Genomic DNA, 19,176 nt, shown 5'->3' on the forward strand with positions numbered 1-19,176 from the left:
TACATAGAGAAATCCTGTCTCTACTAAAATTATGAAATTAGCCAGGTGTGGTGGAGCATGCCTGCAATCCCAGCTACTAGGGAGGCTGAGGCTGGAGAATCACTTGATCCCAGGAAGCAGAGGTTGCAGTTAGCCGAAATTGCACCATTGCACTACAGCCTCGGCCACAAGAGCAAAACTCCATCTCAAAAAAATAGAAAAGAAAAAAAAGTGAGCACTGGGCGCCGTGGCCCACACCTGTAATCCCAGTACTTTGGGAGGCGGAGGTGGGTGGATCACAAGGTCAGGAGTTCAAGACCATCTGGCTAACACAATGAAACGCCCGTCTCTACTAAAAATACAAAAAAAATTGGGCCGGGCGCGGTGGCTCATGCCTGTAATCCTAACACTTTGGGAGGCCAAGGTGGGTGGACCACCTGAGGTCAGGAGTTGAAGACCAGCCTGGCCATCAGGGTGAAACCTCATCTTATAAAAGAAAAAGTTTTTAAAAAAGTACAGGCTGGGCACGGTGGCTCACGCCTCTAATCCCAGCACTTTGGGAGGCTGAGGCGGGTGGATCATGAGGTCAAGAGATCGAGACCATCCTGGTCAACATGGTGAAACCCTGTCTCTACTAAAAATACAAAAAAAAATTAGCTGGGCATGGTGGTGCACGCCTGTAATCCCAGCTACTCGGGAGGCTGAGGCAGGAGAACTGCTTGAACCCAGAAGGTGGAGGTTGCAGTGAGCTGAGATCATGCCATTGCACTCCAGTCTGGATAACAAGAGCGAAACTCCGTCTCAAAAAAAAAAAAAAAAAAAAAATGCAAAAAATTAGGCCAGGTGCAGTGGTTCACGCCTGTAATCCCAGCAGTATGGGAGGCCCAGGCGGGAGGATAACCTAAGGTCAGGAGTTCGAGACCAGCCTGACCAACACAGGGACATCCTGTCTCTACTAAAATTACAAAATTAGCTGGGCATGGTGGAGCATGCCTGTAATCTCAGCTACTAGGGAAGCTGAGGCTGGAGAATAGCTTGATCCCGGGAAGTGGAGGTTGCAGTGAGCCGAAATTGCACCATTGCACTGTACAGCCTGGGCCACAAGAGCAAAACTTCATCTCAAAAAAATAGAAAAGAAAAGGAACTTGAGCACTGGGCATGGTGGCTCACACCTGTAATCCCAGCAGTTTGGGAAGCCAGGAGTTGAAGACCATCCTGGCTAACACAGTGAAACACCCGTCTCTACTAAAAACACAAAAAATTAGGCCAGGTGCAGTGGTTCACGCCTGTAATCCCAGCACTTTGGAAGGCCGAGGCAGGTGTATCACCTGAGGTCAGGAGTTTGAGACCAGCCTTGTCAAGGTGGTGAAACTCTGTCTTTAAAAAAAAAAAAAAAAAAAAAAAATTGGGGCCGGGCGTGGTGGCTCAAGCCTGTAATCCCAGCACTTTGGCAGGCCGAGGCGGGTGGATCACAAGTCAAGAGATCGAGACCATCCTGGTCAACATGGTGAAACCCCATCTCTACTAAAAATACAAAAAATTAGCTGGGCATGGTGGCACGTGCCTGTAATCCCAGCTACTCGGGAGGCTGAGGCAGGAGAATTGCCTGAACCCAGGAGGCGGAGGTTGTGGTGAGCCGAGATCGCGCCATTGCACTCCAGCCTGGGTAACAAGAGCGAAACTCTGTCTCAAAAAATAAAAATAAAAATAAATTAGCCAGGCATGGTGACGCACACCTGTAGTCCCAGCTACTCAGGAGGCTGAGGCATCCAGAATTGCTTGAACCCAGGAGGAAGAGGTTGCAGTGAGCCGAGATCACACCACTGCACTCCAGCCTGGGTGACAAGAGCAAAACTCTGTCTCCAAAAAAAAAAAGGAATGGGTCTCACTATGTTGCTCTGGATGGTCTCAATCTCCTGGACTCAAGAGATCCTCCCACCTCAGCCTCTTGAGTAGCTGGGATACAGATGTGAGCCACGACACCCCACACCTGGCTAGCTACCTTAATCTTTGATTTCTTGTAAAGTGATCAAAATGAATTTCTATCTCTTAAAGCCATCATTGGTCAATAAATCCCTATTGGTGTAAGCCACCATTAGTATCTGTCATTTGCAGCTAAATGCAATGCCAACTAATAAGTAAAAGCCTTGTACTACAAGTTGAGAAATGTCATTACTTTCCCACCTCTGCCAGGAACAAGCTATGTGGCCTTGGGCAAGACATTTCCCTTCTCTGAGCCTCAGGTTTCTCATTGCTACAGGGGAAGTAGAACAGAATGGTCTTTCACCTCTTACTTTCTTTGGTCTCATTCATTGTTCATGCTGTATAATGTGTAATATGGCCATTCTTTTCCCTAGAAATACGACTACTTCTTTCAAGGTTCACTCAGTGTTCCTTTGTTCTTGTGACCTCAGGACTAAGGCCTCATTACAAAGGCCCATCTCCTTTGAGTCAATGTAACACCTTTGGGGCATTCCCTGAACATAAAGTCCCTCTAGCTAGGTCTTTGTTTTCTCTTTCTTTGGTTAATTTTTTTTTCTTTTGTTTTTTCCTGAGAGTTGGGGTTTCACCATGTTGACCAGGCTAGTCTCAAACTCCTGACCTCAGGTGATCCTCCTACCTTGGCCTCCCAAAGTGCTGGGATTACAGGTATGAGCCACTGCACCCAGGACCTCTTCTTTGGGTTAATTTTATTTACCTACACCTAGGCAGAGCACAAAGTATTTCTACTATAAATACTGGAGCACCATGCCCATCTCTGTCCCTAACCCCTAAATGTGCTGTGTGATTTCTCCTCTTGGGGCCTCAAATGCATCATTTATGGAATAAGAGGGTTGCAGACTGTCACAGGGCCCTTCAAGCCCTGGCATTCTTTTTTTTTTTTTTTTTTTTTTGAGACGGAGTTTCGCTCTTGTTACCCAGGCTGGAGTGCAATGGCGTGATCTCAGCTCACCGCAACCTCTGCCTCCTGAGTTCAAGCAATTCTCCTACCTCAGCCTCCCCAAGTAGCTGGGACTACAGGCGTGTGCCACCATGCCCAGATAATTTTTGTATTTTTAGTAGAGACGGGGTTTCACCCTGTTGACCAGGATGGTCTCGATCTCTTGACCTCATGATTCACCCGCCTGGGCCTCCTAAAGTGCTGGGATTATAGGCGTGAGCCACCGCTCCCGGCAAGCCCTGGCATTCTAAGACTGAATTATACCTTCTGATTTTCTTCTGTCACTGATAGCACTTCACTGGTTATGAAGTACTTTCCTCTCCAGTATGAGAGTTAGGCTTTCTTTCTATGACTCTGAGATAGTCTGAGTTAGTATTACTGTCCACATTTTTAAGTTGAGGAAACAGATTTAGAGAAGTTGTGGGCCCAAGATCACTGTTGGGGCTCAGGCTACCCCACCCCAAAATATGACTATGGGAGAGCACAACATGCCACCCCAAAATATACCTCTTTGGCATATTTGAGCTGATTATTCTGAGAAACTGCCGACACAGGAGTAGCTCTGAACATCTGTCCTTTTGTAAAAGAACTTCACATCTATAAAGGAAATCAACATTAGTAGATTATCTGTATCAGAAAGAGAACTGCTCTGAGATAAATTTTATTTTATATTTTATTTTGAGACAGAGTCTCACTCAGTCTCCCAAGTTACAGGGCAGTTGCACAATCTCAGTTCATTGCAACCTCCACCTCCCAGGTTCAAGGAATTCTCATGCCTCAGCCTTCTGAATAGTTGGGATTATAGGCTTGTGCGACCACTCCCAGCTAATGTTTTGTATTTTTAGTAGAGATAGGGTTTACCATGTTGGCCAGGCTGGTCTTGAACTCCTGACTTCAAGTGATTGGCCCACCTCAGCCTCCCAAAATGCTGGAATTACAGGCCCAAGCCACTGCCCCTGGCCCTGAGATAATCTTTATTCTCTGAGAGACGTTTTATCTGCATAGCATTGCCCTTGGTTCACATACATTTCCTCCCCTTGCCCTCCTGTGCCTTGTTGCCTCCTACCCCTCCCTCAGCCCCTGGTCTCTATTCCTTTCTGTAGCTCAGGATGCTATGTAAGCCTCAATAGTGTGACTATTCTAAGGGTCTCATGTTTTGTGGGACTCCTGTGTGTACATACATAATGAAATACGCCTACTGTCTTGTTAATCTGTCTTACTTCAATTTAATTTATAGCTGGACCAAAGAACCTAGGAAGAGAGAAGGGAGACATTTTCCCATTCCCTAATATACACCTAGTTACACAACTAGTAAGTGGTGGATCTGGAATGGAACTAGAGATCACATCCTTTCTCTCCTTGCTCAGTGCCTTTCCACCTCATCTTGGATTTTTTTTTTTTTTTTTTTGGAGATAAGATCTCTCTGTTGCCCAGGCTGAAGTACAATGGTGTGATCATGGCTCACTGCAGCCTTGATCTCCCAGGCTCCAGCAATCCTCCCACCTCAGCCTCCTGAGTAGCTGGGGCTATAGACGTGTGCCACCATGGCTAAACTTTATTTATTTATTTAATAGGGTTGGGGATCTCACCATGTTGCCCAGACTAGTCTTGGACTCCTGGGCTCAAGGGCTCAAGTGATTCACCTTTGCCTCCTAAAGTAGTGGAATTACAGGTATGAGCCAGCACTGTGCCTTGCTGATTTTTTCATTTGTTTTTTCTCTTTCCCTTTTCTCTCCAGGATCTCCTTCCTGGCTATAATCATAATTGCTCTCTCTGTTCAGAGCTCATCATAGGTAACTCAGAATTGGCCAACTATGGCCAATTCAGTAAGCCTTTGGTGACAGCCTGCTTCAGAAAAGATTTTCTGAGAGGAAATGAACGTGAATGGATTATTTTAAAAGACGCCTGCCTTAGCTCCTTGGCACTTCCTCACTTAGCTTGGAATGAAACATTAGGCAGATTGGATGAACTAACTTATATTTAGGAAAGAGCTGCATATAATCATGGAATTCCTGTGGGCACAGTCCACACTAACTCAATTAGTGTGGATAGAGGATTTTACAGGGAAGCATTTTTTTAAACACTTATTTAGGAATAATTTCGCCAGGCACAGTGGCTCATGCTTGTAATCCCAGCACTTTGGGAGGTTGAGACAGGAGGATGGGATGACCCCAGAAGTGTGAGACTAGCTGGGCAGCAAAGTGAGACCCCATTTCTACAAAAAATAAAAAAATTAGTTAGGGTTGGGAGCAGTGGCTCATGTCTGTTATACCAGCACTTTTAGAGGCTGAGGCAGGTAGATCACTTAAGGCTAGGATTTATGGACCAGCCTGGCCAACATGGTGAAACCCCACGTATACTAAAAATGAAAAAATTAGCCAGCCATGGTGTCAGGTGCCTGTGATCTTAGCTACGTGGGAGGCTGAGGCAGGAGAATCACTTGAACCCAGGAGGCAGAAGTTGCAGTGAGCTAAGATCCTGCTGCTGCACTACTCCACTCTGGGTGACAGAGCAAGACTCTGTCTCCAAAAAAAGAAACAATTAGCCAGGCATGGTGGCATATGCCTGTGGTCCCAGCTACACAGGAGATTGAGGTAGGAGGATCCCTTGAGCCCAGTAGGTCAAGGCTACAGTGAGCCATGTTTGTGCCACGACACTCCAGCCTGAGTGACACAGCGAGATTCTGTCTCAAAAAACAAAAAAAGAAAGAAAATACAAATTAACACCATTAAAAACAAAAGAAAAATTTCAAACACTGAAAATTTGCATAAATAAAATAGTATGTAGGACTCCCACATACCCTTTACCAAGATTAACCTATTTTTTTTTTGAGATAATCTCACTCTGCCATCCAACCTGGAGTGCAGTAGTACAGTTATTGCGTACTACAGCCTCGGACTCCTGGGCTCAAGCAATCCACCCACCTCATCCTCCAGAGTAGCAGATTACAAGTATGTACCACCACACCTGGATACTTTTCTTTCTTTCTTTTTTTTTTTTTTTGAGACAGAGTTTCGTTCTTGTTACCCAGGCTGAGTGCAATGGCGCAATCTTGGCTCACCGCAACCTCCGCCTCCTGGATTCAGGCAATTCTCCTGCCTCAGCCTCCCAAGTTGCTGGGATTACAGGTGCACGCCACCATGCCCAGCTAATTTTTGTATTTTTAGTAGAGACGGGGTTTCACCTTGTTGACCAGGATTGTCTCGATCTCTTGACCTCGTGATGCACCTGCCTCAGCCTCCCAAAGTGCTGGGATTATAGGCATGAGCTACTTTTCTTATTTTTTGTAGAGAAAGGGTCTTGCCACGTTGCCCAGCCTGGTCTCTAACTACTGATCTCTAGTGATCCTCCCACCTCAGCCTCCCAAAATGCTGGGATTACAGGCATGAACCACTGCTCCCAGCCTATTTTATATTAGATTCAGTGAGTACATGTGCTTGTTGGTTTCATGAATATATTGCATAATGTGGGGATTGGATTTCTAGTGTACTAATTACCCAAATAGTGAACATTTTACCTGACAGGTAATTTTTCAACCTTTGTCCCCCTCTCAGCCTCCCCTGTTTGGGAGTTCCTATTATTTTCATCTTTATGTCCATGTGTACCCATTGTTGTGTTCCCACTTAAAGGTGAGAAGGTATTTAGTTTTCTTTTTTTTTAGACAGGGTCTCACTCTCACTCTCATTGCCTAGGCTGGAGTGCAGTGGTGAAATCTAAGCTTATGGCAGCCTCAACTTCCCGAGCTTAGGTGGTCCTTCCACCTAAGCCTCCCGAGTAGCTGTGACTACAGGTACATGCCAACAGGCCTGGCAAATTTTTTGTATTTTTAGTAGAGATGTGGTTTCACCATGTTTCCCAGGCTGGTCACAAACTGCTGGACTCAAAGTATTTATCCACCTTGGCCTCCCAAAGTGCTGGGATTACAAGCATGAGACACTGGGCCAGGCCAAGTGTTCCCTTTTCTCTGCATCTACACCAACATCTGTTGTTTTTTGACTTTTTTTTTTTTTTGAGTCGGAGTTTCACTCTTGTTACCCAGGCTAGAGTGCAATGGCACAATCTCGGCTCACCGCAACCTCTGCCTCCTGGGTTCAGGCAATTCTCCTGCCTCAGCCTCCTGAGTAGCTGGGATTACAGGCACACGCCACCATACCCAGCTAATTTTTTGTATTTTTAGTAGAGACGGGGTTTCACCATGTTGACCAGGATAGTCTCGATCTCTTGACCTTGTGATCCACCCGCCTCGGCCTCCCAAAGTGCTAGGATTACAGGTGTGAACCACCGCACCCAGCTGTTTTTTGACTTTTTAATAGTAGCCACTCTGACTGGTATAAGATATCTCATTGTGGTTTTAAATTTGCACTTCTATGATGATTAGTGATCTGGAGCATTTTTTTTGTTTGTTTGACTGCTTGTATGTTTTCTTTTTTTTTTTTTGAGGCAGAGTTTCGCTCTTGTTACCCAGGCTGGAGTGCAATGGCGCGATCTCGGCTCACCGCAACCTCCGCCTCCTGGGTTCAGGCAATTCTCCTGCCTCAGCCTCCTGAGTAGCTGGGATTACAGGCGCACGCCACCATGCCCAGCTAATTTTTTGTATTTTTAGTAGAGACGGGGTTTCACCATGTTGACCAGGATGGTCTCAATCTCTTGACCTCGTGATCCACCCGCCTTGGCCTCCCAAAGTGCTGGGATTACAGGCTTGAGCCACCACACCTGGCCTGTATGTTTTCTTTAGAGAAGTGTCTGTTCATGTAGTTGCCCAGTTTTTAATAGAGTTGTTTGCTGGCTTTTATTGATTTATTTATTGCTTTATTTTTATTATTATATTTTATTTTATTTTGAGACAGATTTTTGCTCTTGTTGCCCAGGCTGGAGTGCAATGGCCCAATCTCGGCTCACCACAACCTCTGCCTCCCAGATTCAAGTGATTCTACTGCCTAATCCTCCCGAGTAGCTGGTAGCTGGGATTACAGGGATACACCACCACACCAGGCTAATTTTTGTGTTTTTTAGTAGAGACGGGTTTCTCCATGTTGGTCAGGCTGGTCTTGAACTTCCAACCTAAGGTGATCCGCCCACCTTGGCCTCCCAAAGTGCTGGGATTATAGGCGTGAGCCGCCATGCTGGGCCTAATTTTATTTTTTATAAAGAGATGGGGTCAAAAAAAAAAGAGATGGGGTTTTGTTATGTTGTCCAGTCTGGTCTTGAATTCCTGGGCTCAAGCTATCCTCCCACCTTGGCCTCTCAAAGTGCTGGGATTACAGGCATGTACTACTTTGCCCAGCCATGGAGTTGGGTTTTTTGTTTTTTTTGTTTTTTCGAGATGGAGTTTTGCTCTTGTTGCCCATGCTAGAGTTCAATGGTGAGATCTCGGCTCACTGCAACATCCGCCTCCCAGATTCAAGTGATTCTCCTGCCTCAGCCTCTTTATAGCTGGGATTACAGGTGGCCACCTGTAGAATAGCTGGGATTACAGGCGCCCACCTCTTTAATAGCTGGGATTACAGGGTAATTTTTTGTATTTTTTAGTAGAGACAGGGTTTCACTATGTTGGCCAGGCTGGTCTCGAACTCCTGACATCAGGTGGTCTGCCTGCTTCAGTCTCCCAAAGTGCTGGGATTACAGGCATGAGCCACTGCACCTGGCTGAAGTTGTTTGTTTTTTTCTTGTTGAGTTTGAGTTCTTTGTAGATTTTGGATATTAGTCCTTTGTCAGAAGCATAATTTACAAATATTTTATCCCATTCTATAGGTTGTCTGTTTACTCTGTTGATTATTTGACTGTGCAGAAGCTTTTTAGTTTAATTAAGTCCCATTTGTTTTTTGTTTTTTTTTGAGATGGAGTCTCACTCTTGTTACCCAAGCTGGAGTGCAATGGTGAGATCCTGGCTCACCACAACCCTCTCCTCCTGGGTTCAAGCAATTCTCCTGCCTCAGCTTCCCAAGGAGCTGGGATTACAGGCATGCACCACCATGCCAGCTAATTTTGTATTTTTAGTAAAGACAGGGTTTCTCCATGTCAGTCAGGCTGTTCTTGAACTCCCGACCTCAGGTGATCCACCTGCCTCAGCCTCCCAAAGTGCTGGAATTACAAGCATGAGCCACTGTGCCCTCCATTTGTCTATTTTTGTTCTTGTTACATTTGCTTTTGGGTCTTCATCATAAACTTTGGCTAGGCCAATATCTAGAAGGGTTTTCCTAGGTTTTCTTCCAGCATTTTTAGTTTCAGGTATTACATTTAAGTCATTAATCCATCTTTTTTGTATATTTTTGCATATGGTATGTATAGAGAAAAACTCTGTTTTTCCTCTACTCTCCCACCACAACAATCATCAACACATAAGACTTTTGTGACCAAATGTTGGGGGGATTTTCCCCACACACCAGGCGGCAGATGCCGGCTGGTTGTCTTCTAATTCAGTTCTTTTTTTTTTTTTTTGAGATGGAGTTTCGCTCTTGTAACCCAGACTGGAGTGCATTGGCACGATCTCGGCTCACCACAACCTTCACCTTCTGGGTTCAAGCAATTCTCCTGTCTCACCCTCCCAAGTAGCTGGGATTACAGGCACACGCCACCATGCCCAGCTAATTTTTGTATTTTTAGTAGAGACGGGGTTTCATCTTGTTGACCAGGATGGTCTCGATCTCTTGACCTCGTGGTCCACCCGCCTTGTCCTCCGAAAGTGCTGGGAATATAGGCGTGAGCCACTGCACCCGGCCTCTAATTCAGTTCTGATACTGTCTACCTGGGGATAGTGTCAGATTCCACAGATGGAGGGCTCAATCCCCAAAACTAGCCCCAACACACACCAGCTGCAAGTTCCAGCCTCCAGAACTTTTGACTGACCAGCTTTAAATTGGGATTCCCATGATCCCCCTTTGGGTTTAATTAATTTGCTGGAATGTCTCACAGAACTCAGGGAAACACTTACTTAGGTTTACTGGTTTATTATAAAGGATATTACAAAGGATTCAGATGAAGAGATACATAGGACGAGGTGTGGGGGAAGGGACAAGGGGCTTCCATGCCCTCCCTGGGTGTGCCACCCTCCAGGAACCTCCATGTGTTCAACTATCCCGAGGCTCTCTAAACTCTGTCCTCTTGGTTTTTTCTTTTAGACAGAGTCTCACTCTGTCGCCCAAGCTGGAGTGCAGTGGCCCAACCTGAGCTCACTGCAGCCTCCACCTCCCAGGTTCAGTAATTATCTTCCCTCTGCCTCCCAAGTAGCTGGGATTACAGGTGCCTGCTACCACGTCGGCTAATTTTTTGTATTTTTAGTAGAGATGGTGTTTCACTATGTTGGCCAGGCTGGTCTTGAACTCCTGACCTCAAGTGATCCGCCTCTTCCTCTCAAAAGTGTTGGGATTAGAGTTGTGAGCCACCCTACCCAGCCTCTCTTGGGGTTTTATGGCGGTTTCATGGCATCAGCATTCCTATCTCCAGGGTATGATGATGTGGAGCAAATTTTTCATATTCTTGGCTGCTTGTATGTCTTCTTTTGAGAAGTGTCTGTTCATGTCTTTGTCTGGTTTTCCTGGGAGGATCTTTCTTTCTTCTTCTTTTTTTTGAGACGGAGTTTCGCTCTTGTTACCCAGGCTGGAGTGCAATGGCGCGATCTCGGCTCACCACAACCTCCGCCTCCTGGGTTCAGGCAATTCTCCTGCCTCAGCCTCCTGAGTAACTGGGATTACAGGCACGTGCCACCATGCCCAGCTAATTTTTTGTATTTTTAGTAGAGACAGGGTTTCACCATGTTGACCAGGATGGTCTCGATTTCTTGACCTCGTGATCCACCTGCCTGGGCCTCCCAAAGTGCTGGGATTACAGGCTTGAGCCACCACGCCCAGCCTCTTTTTTTTTTTTTAAGACGGGGTTTCGCCATGTTAGTCAGGCTGGTCTTGAACTCCCGACCTCAGGTGATCCACCCACCTTGGCCTCCAAAGTGCTTGGATTACAGGCATGAGCCACCATGCCTGGCCTCTGGGAGGATCTTAAGACCCACAGTCAGAAAGGTGGAAATAGATTAGAGTCCTGCCTTGGAGCAGGTGAAAGAACAAGGGAGAGAGTCTGTTTCCAGAGGCTTAACACACCTAACATTATAACAAAAATCTGTAACAAAGGCTATGGGAGTTATGAACTAGGAACTGTGGAGGAAAACCAGTTTATAACACCACATGGTGGGAGATGGGAGTACAGTTTTATTCTTCTGCATATGGTTAGCCAATTTTCTCAGCACCATTTACTGAATAAGGTGTGGATTCACTTTTTGTTTCTTTCTTTTTTATTTTGAGACTGAGTTTTGCTTTTGTTGCTCAGGCTGGAGTGCAATGGTGTGATCTACACTCACTGCAACCTCCACCTTCAGGGTTCAAGCAATTCTCTTGCCTCAGCCTCCAGAGTAGCTGGGATGACAGGTACATGCCAGCATGCTCTGCTCATTTTTGTATTTCACTAGAGATGGGATTTCACCATGTTGGCCAGGCTGGTCTTGAACTCCTGATGTCAGGTGGTCTGCCTGATTCAGCCTCCCAAAGTGCTGGGATTACAGGTATGAGCCACCATGGCAGGCCAATTCACCTATTTTCTTTCTTTTTTTGAGACTGAGTCTTGCTGTATTGCCCAGACTGGAGTGCAGTGACACCATCTCGGCTTACCGCAACCTCCACCTTCTGGGTTCAAGCAATTCTCCTGCCTCAGCCTCCCAGGTAGCTGGGATTACAGGCGCCCACCACCACACGTGGCTAACTTGTATTTTTTAGTAGAGACAGGGTTTCACCCTGTTGGTCAGGCTGGTCTTGAACTCCTGACCTCAAGTGATCTGCCTGCCTTGGCCTCCCAAACTGCTGGGATTACAGGTGTGAGCCACAGCGCACCGCCAGGTACAATATTAATGTAGACAAAACATGAAGTTTATTCTTTCATATAAGAACATTACAAGTTTGGTTTTTTGGGGATCCGTCCACCTAATGTTCAAGTCATTCTGGTAGCTCTTCCTATTCTTTATTCCAAAAGAGGGAAATTGTCCCAAAGAAAAGAGGTACAGCCCGGCATGGTGGCTGAGGCTCTATTTGTATATCTTATGGGACCACTGTCATATATGCAGGTTTGTGACCAAAACATTACATGACTGTGGCCGGGCGTGGTGGCTCACACCTGTAATCCAAGCACTTTGGAGGCCAAGGCGGGCGAATCACCTGAGGTCGGGAGTTCGAGACCAGCCTGACCGACATGGTGAAACCCCATCTTTATATTTAAAAAAAATTGTATGACTCTCTCTCTCTCTCTCTCTCTCTCTATATATATATATATATATAGAGAGAGAGAGAGAGAGAGAGATAGATATTTTTTTTTTTTCCTGGAGAGGGTGTCTCATTATGTTGCCCAGGCTGGTCTCGAACCCCTGGTTCAAGTGCTCCTTCAACTTTTACCTCCTAAAGTGCTCGGATTACAAGATGGGAGCCACTTAGCCCTGCCCCATAAGATTATAATACTGTATTTTTGGTCAGACATGGTGGCTCAAGCCTATAATTCCAGCACTTTGGGAGGCCAAGATGGGTGTCTCACTTAAGGTGAGAAGTTCGAGACCAGCCTGGCCAACATGGTGAAACCCTGTCTCTACTAAAAATACAAAAATTAGCCAGGCATGACAGCAGGTGCCTGTAATCTCAGCTACTCAGGGAAGCTGAGGCACAAGAATCACTTGAACCCAGGAGGTGGAGGTTGCAGTGAGCTGAGATTGCACCACCGTACTCCAGCTTGGGTGATAAAGCAAGACTCAGTCTCAGAAAAAAAAGAACATGATAATACTGTATTTTTACTGTATCTTTTCTGTATTTAGATACACAAATATTTACCATGTGTTACAATTGCTTATAGTATTCAGTGCAGTAACATGCTGTACAGGTTTGTGGTGTAGGAGCAATAGGCTACATCATGTACCCTAGGTATTCTAGGTATTTAACAGGCTATATCATCTATGTATATGTAGGTACACTCTATGGTGTTTGCACAATGATGAAATCACTTAATGATGCATTTCTCAGAACACATCCCTCTCATGAAGCTAAGTAAAACTGTATTTGGTCTTTATCCCAGTTTTCTGGCACATAACTCCTAAAATTCTTGAAATCTAATGTGATATATTTTGTACACTATTGAGATGCCTGGTGGATGGCAGCCTCTAGATAGCTGCAGGATGGGGGCTGGTAACAGGAAAGACCAAGGCAGGATTAGAGAGTTGGAACTTTTCAGTACCACTCCCCAAGCTCCTGGGAGAGGAGAGAGGCTGACAGTTAAGTCGATCACCAATGGTTAATGATTTAATCAACCATGCCTATGTAATGAAGTCTTCATTAAAAACCCAAATGAGGCCAGGCACAGTGGCTCACACCTGTAATCCTAGCACCTTGGGAAGCCGAGATGGGCAGATCGCTTGAGCCAAGAAATTCAGCCTGGGCAACATGACAAGACCCTGTTTCTACAAAAAGAAATGAATAAACAAATAAATAAGAGGCTGGGTGCAGTGGCTCATGCTTGTAATCCCAGCACTTTGGGACGCCAAGGTGGGTGGATCACCTGAGGTCAGGAGTTCGAGACCAGCCTGGTCAACATGGTAAAACCCTGTCTCTACTAAAAATACAAAAAATAGCTGGGTTGATGGTGCACTTCTGTAATCCCAGCTACTCAAGGGTCTGAGGCAGGAGAATCACTTGAGCCCGGGAGGCACAGGTTGCAGTGAGCCGAGATCATGCCATAGCACTCCAACCTGGGCAACAAGAGCAAAACTCCATCTCAAAAAAAAAAAATTAGACAGGTGTGGTGGTATGCACCTATAGTTCCAGCTACTCAGGTGGCTGAAGTAGGAGAATTTGCTTGAGCTTGGGAGGTTGAGGCCTGCAATGAGTTGTACACTCCACTGCACTCCAGCCTGGGCAACTGTATTCATCTATTTTCACACTGCTGATAAAGACATATCCAAGACTGGGAAGAAAAAGAGGTTTAATGGACTTATGGTTCCACATGGCTGGGGAGGCCTCACAATCATGACAAAAAGCAAGGAGAAGCAAGTAATGTCTTACATGGATGGTGGCAGGCAAAGAGAGAGCTCGTACGGGGAAACACTGCCTTATAAAGCCGTCAGATCTCATGAGACTTATTCACTATCATAAGAACAGCGTGGGAAAGACCTGCCCCACAATTCAGTTACTTCTCCCTGGTCCCTCCCACAACATATAGGAATTCAAGATGAGATTTGAGTGAGGACACAGCCAATTCATATCAGCAACAGAGCAAAACCCTGTCTCAAAAACAAGCTGGACACGGTGGCTCACACCTGTAATCTCGGCACTTTGGGAGATGGAAGCAGGAGGATCACAAGGTCAGGAGTTTGAGACTAGCCTGGCTAAATAGTGAAATCCTTTCTCTACTAAAAATACAAAAATTTAGCTGAATGTGGTGGCATGCACCTATAGTCCCAGCTCCTCGGGAGGTTGAGTCAGGAGAATGGCTTGAATCCGGGAGGTGGAGGTTGCAGTGAGCCAAGATTGCACCACTGCACTCCAGCCTGGGTGATAGAGTGAGACTCCATCTCAAAAAAACAAAAAACAAAAACAAAAAAACAGAATCCAAACGAGCTTCTGGATAGCTAAATATTTGGAGGTTGCTGGAAGGTGACATGCTCAAAGAGGGCATGGAAGCTTTATGCCCCTCCCTCCACTTCACCCTATGCATCTCTTCATCTATGTTCTTTATATTAAACTGTATAATAAACAAGTAAATGTGTTTCCCTGGGTTCCATGAGCCACTGTAGCCAATTAGTTGAATCCAAGAAACTTCAATTTATAATTAGTCTGTCTCTAACACAGGTAAAAAAAACCTAGACTTTGCCATTGGGATTGGAAATTGAGGGGGCAGTCTTGTGGGACTGAGCCTTCAAGAGCCTTCAACTGCCTTCAACTGAGCCTGATCTCAAATGGGGTCTTACTCTATCTCTGAGTAAATAGTGCCAGAATTAAACTGAATTAGAGGATATCCAGCTGGTGTCCACAGCCAAAGGACCAACACTGGTCACAGAAGTATTAATGATTGCTGAGTAAGAGAACAGGAAAAAGCACTTGGTGGATGTTGTTTCTGTTCCACCACCTGTCATGTCAGTTTTGGTGTCAGAAACTGACAGTTTTGGTGCTCATGGAAACATGCAGTTTGGGAAGAAAAAGGATAAAGGGTGGGAGGTGAGGAACTTTTGATTCCTGGGTGGCCATGTGGTCCCACATGATAAGAAGTATCAGCTGTGCTACAATCAATTACAAATGTAAAAGTTACCAATAAAATTTAGAGACGGATCCAACTACCAGGGAGGGGGCTTACCAAATGCATAAAGAAATGCAAACTAGGCTGGGCACCTGTGGCTCACATCTGTAATCTCAGTACTTTGAGAGGCCAAGGTGGGCGGATCACTTGAGGTCAAGAGTTTGAGACGAGCCTGGGCGACATGGTGAAACCCCGTCTCTACTAAAAATACAAAAATTAGCTGGGCGTGGTGGTGTGCGCCTATAGTCCCAGCTACTTGAGAGGCTAAGGTGGAAGGATCACTTGAGCCTGGGAGACAGAGGTTGAAGTTAGCGCAGATTGCACCACTGCACTCCAGCCTGGGTAACCGAGTGAGACCCTGTCTTAAAACAACAACAACAAAAAAGAAATGCAAAGTAGTAAGAAAAAAACACAAAATTTCAATTCCTTGTTTACTGTTATATGTAATAGCTAAAAATGAAAGTAAAAGAGAGTTCTGGGTCAATCTTGATGCTACACTAAGTTCAGCTTTGGCCACAAGCTGCAAAGCCTCCCCCAGAGGGAAAAATGATACAGAGACAGAAAGTACCTCTAAGACCTGTGGTTACCAAAAAGGCAGTCAACGCAGGGAAGAGGCAAAACCAAGATACTGTGAAAGCTAGAGGGATCGCATGAAGGAGGTGTTTCATTTTGCAGATTGGTATCATCAGCTTCCTGAGGAGGCTTTTTACTAAAATGGATTCTGAGGGCACTAATTTAGGAGCAGTAGCTTTGGTTTGAAGTGCTGTAGGATGAAAGAGCGTGTTTGGGTTGATGCAGGATCCACAGCTCACTGTGGAACAATCACAGATGGCTTTATGAGACACAGACACACAGAAGGTTATTCCCAAGGGAACAACCAGCCTGTTGGACTGGATAAAAGCCACAGTAAGGTCTGTTTATCCTGCAAAGGGGGACCACCCGGCTCCACCTACAGATGCCAAATGGAGCACCCAGATGAACCAGCTGACACGCTTCATATGCAAGCCATATGGGACTAGCTTTAGGATAACTGATATTCGCTCACTTAATATTGCCATGAGCCCTTTCATGGGGACCCCCCTGCCAATATAACTTTATTGCTGCAAAAGGGAAAGACCATTCAGGAAGGCTTATCAAATGTACTGTCTCAGGTTCCCCTCATGAGTCTTTCAGATGCTGATAAAAACACTAGGTTAGCCATTGTTTTGGACTAAGCCCCTGCACTAGGCCCCAGTAGACCAGACTAAAAACTAAAATGGAATTACTCATGCTAAAATCACATGTTAAGAAACCAAGCTGTATACCTGACTTTCTGAGAAATCTGAAGAATGAGCGATAATAGCCAAATTCCCAAACAGGCCAGTTTTATTCCATACGATGATGAAGTTCCCTCCGTGTGTGTTTTGTTTTGTTTTGTTTGAGACACAGCCTCGCTCTGTCCCCCAGGCTGGAGTGCAGTGGCACAATCTCGGCTCACTGCAACTCCCTCCTCCCAGGTTAAAGTGATTTTTCTGCCTCAGCCTCCCAAGTAGCTGGGACTACGGGTGCGAGCCACTACGCCCAGCTTTTTTTTTTTTTTTTAGGACAGAGTGTTGCTCTGTTGCCCAGGCTGAATGCAGCGGTGCAATCTTGGCTCACTGCAGCCTCTGCCTCCCAGGTTCAAGTGATTCTCCTGCCTCAGCCTCCCAAGTATCTGGGATTATCGGTACGAACACCACCACTCTCAGTTAATTTTTGTATTTTTAGTAGGGTTGGGGTTTCACCATGTTGGCCAGGCTAGTCTCGAATTCCTGACCTCAGGTGATCCATCACTTGCCTCAGCCTCCCAAAGTGCTAGGATTACAGACACGAGCCACTGTGCCTGGCCCAGCCTCATAATTTCTAAGCACCTGATGGGGGTGGATTGTGCCTTTATCCCATTTGGTAAAATTGCTATTAACAGTGAATGCAGAGGAGGGGCGGGCACAAAAAATGAAAGAAAAAAAAAACGGTGAATGCAGCTATATATTGCCTGATGGTAAAAATAGCCCATAGTTTTGCACTGTGTAACCTTACCCTGTCTGAATGGGAATGGACTGAGGAAAGGTATTTGATAGGCTAGTATTGCTGCCTGCAATCAAGACCAGCAAACCTAATGTCCCTCCCAAAGGTGGAAAAGTTTGAGTAAAATGAAGAAAAGAAGGAATAGTAACTGAGGGTAAACAAAGGAGTACATGGGTTATATAATGAGAAATCCAGTGTTACATCAGCACCTCCAAGAGATGACATTATCTCAGCTCAGTTATGCCAGGTGCTATAATATGTTTGCTGAGACAACTCCTGCTTTTGGAACCTGACAAGATTGAATGGAAGTCTGTAAACCTGATTGGCCTTTCCCTGAAAGATACATTTATATGATATGCTGTAGACTGACTAATTACTAATGATTAAATGGGATTCCAGTAATTTTGCCAGCACTTTTGCATTGTATATCCTTTTTTTATTTTTTTTAAAGACGGGGTTTCACCATATTGGTCAGGCTGGTCTTGAACTCCCAACCTCAGGTGATCCGCCCGCCTTGGTCTCCAAAGTGCTTGGATTACAGGCATGAGCCACTACGCCCAGCCACATTGTATATCCTTTTGATGTAAGGGATCTGTGTTTAATGATGAGGGGTAGACTGTGGTATTGTGAAATACATATTTGGCTTTTGTTCCAGCTTCTTGGCACACAACTCGTAAAATCCTTCGAATCTCCAAAGAGATAAGCGTCTTTTGTATGCTACTGAGATCAGTCTGAGCAACATAGCAATACCTCTTCTCTACAAAAAATGCAAAAATTAGCCAGTCTTGGTGGCATATCCCTGTACTCCCAGCTGTCTAAGAGGCTGGGGTGGGAGGATTGCTTGAGCTCAGGAAGTCAAGCTATAGTGAACTGTGATTGCACCACTGCAATCCAGCCTGGACGACAGAGTGAAACCCTGACTTGAAAAAAAAAAAAAACAAACCAGAGGTGGTGGCAGGCCCCTGTAGTCCCAACTACTCAGCAGACTGAGGTAGGAGGATCTCTTGAACCAGGAGGCAAAGGTTGCAGTGAGCTGAGATTGCACCACTGCACTCCAGCCTGGGCAACAGAGTGAAACACTGTCTTAAAAAGGAAAAGGAGGAAAAGACTGGTGAAACAGACTAAGTCTGATAAGAAACATTTACAATCTATTCTCTCTGAAGCCTGCTACCTGGAGGCTTCATCTGCATAATGAGAACCTTGGTCTCTACAATCCGTTATCTTAACACAGAGACAGGCTTCTACTGATTTCAGGTCTTTAGATAAATAAACTCTCAAACTCTTTTAACCAGTGTCAACTCAGAGAATCTTTTTATTTATTTATTTATTTATTTTTAATTTTTAAAAAATATGGAATGCTTCATGAATTTGCGTGTCATCCTTGCGCAGGGGCCATGCTAATCTTCTCTGTATCGTTCCAATTGCAGTATATGTGCTGCCGAAGCGAGCACTCAGAGAATCTTTGAAGTCCATTTATGACCTGGGACTTGGAAACAACCTCCACTTGAAGATGCCCTGCCTTTCTGCACCAAACCAATGTACATCTTACATGTATTGATTGATGTCTCCCTAAAATGTATAAAACCGGCCGGGCTCAGTGGCTCACACCTGTAATCCCAGCACTTTGGGAGGCCAAGGCGGGCAGATCACGAGGTCAAGAGATCGAGACCATCCTGGCCATGGTGAAACCCCGTCTCCACTAAAAATACAAAAATTAGCCGGGCATGGTGGCACGCACCTGTGGTCCCAGCTACTCGGGAGGCTGAGGCGGAAGAATCGCTGGGTGGCAGAGTAAGACTCCGTCTCAAAAAAAAAAAATGTATAAAACCAGTCTGTGACCTGACCACCTTGAGCACATTTTCTCAGGATCCCCTGGGGTTCTGTCATGGGCCATGGTCACTCAT

At 45.5% G+C, this 19,176-nt stretch overlaps 1 non-coding gene across 1 annotated transcript; it reads right to left on the reverse strand.

Moving 5' to 3' along the window:
- Nucleotides 1–18,616: 18,616 nt before the first annotated feature.
- On the reverse strand, nt 18,617–18,723 carry LOC118148100 (U6 spliceosomal RNA). The gene has a single exon (XR_004734895.1). It is a non-coding gene; the product is annotated as a U6 spliceosomal RNA (small nuclear RNA).
- Nucleotides 18,724–19,176: the final 453 nt, after the last annotated feature.

Source organism: Callithrix jacchus, chromosome 15 (assembly GCF_049354715.1).
Source record: "Callithrix jacchus isolate 240 chromosome 15, calJac240_pri, whole genome shotgun sequence".
Taxonomy (NCBI): domain Eukaryota; kingdom Metazoa; phylum Chordata; class Mammalia; order Primates; family Cebidae; genus Callithrix; species Callithrix jacchus.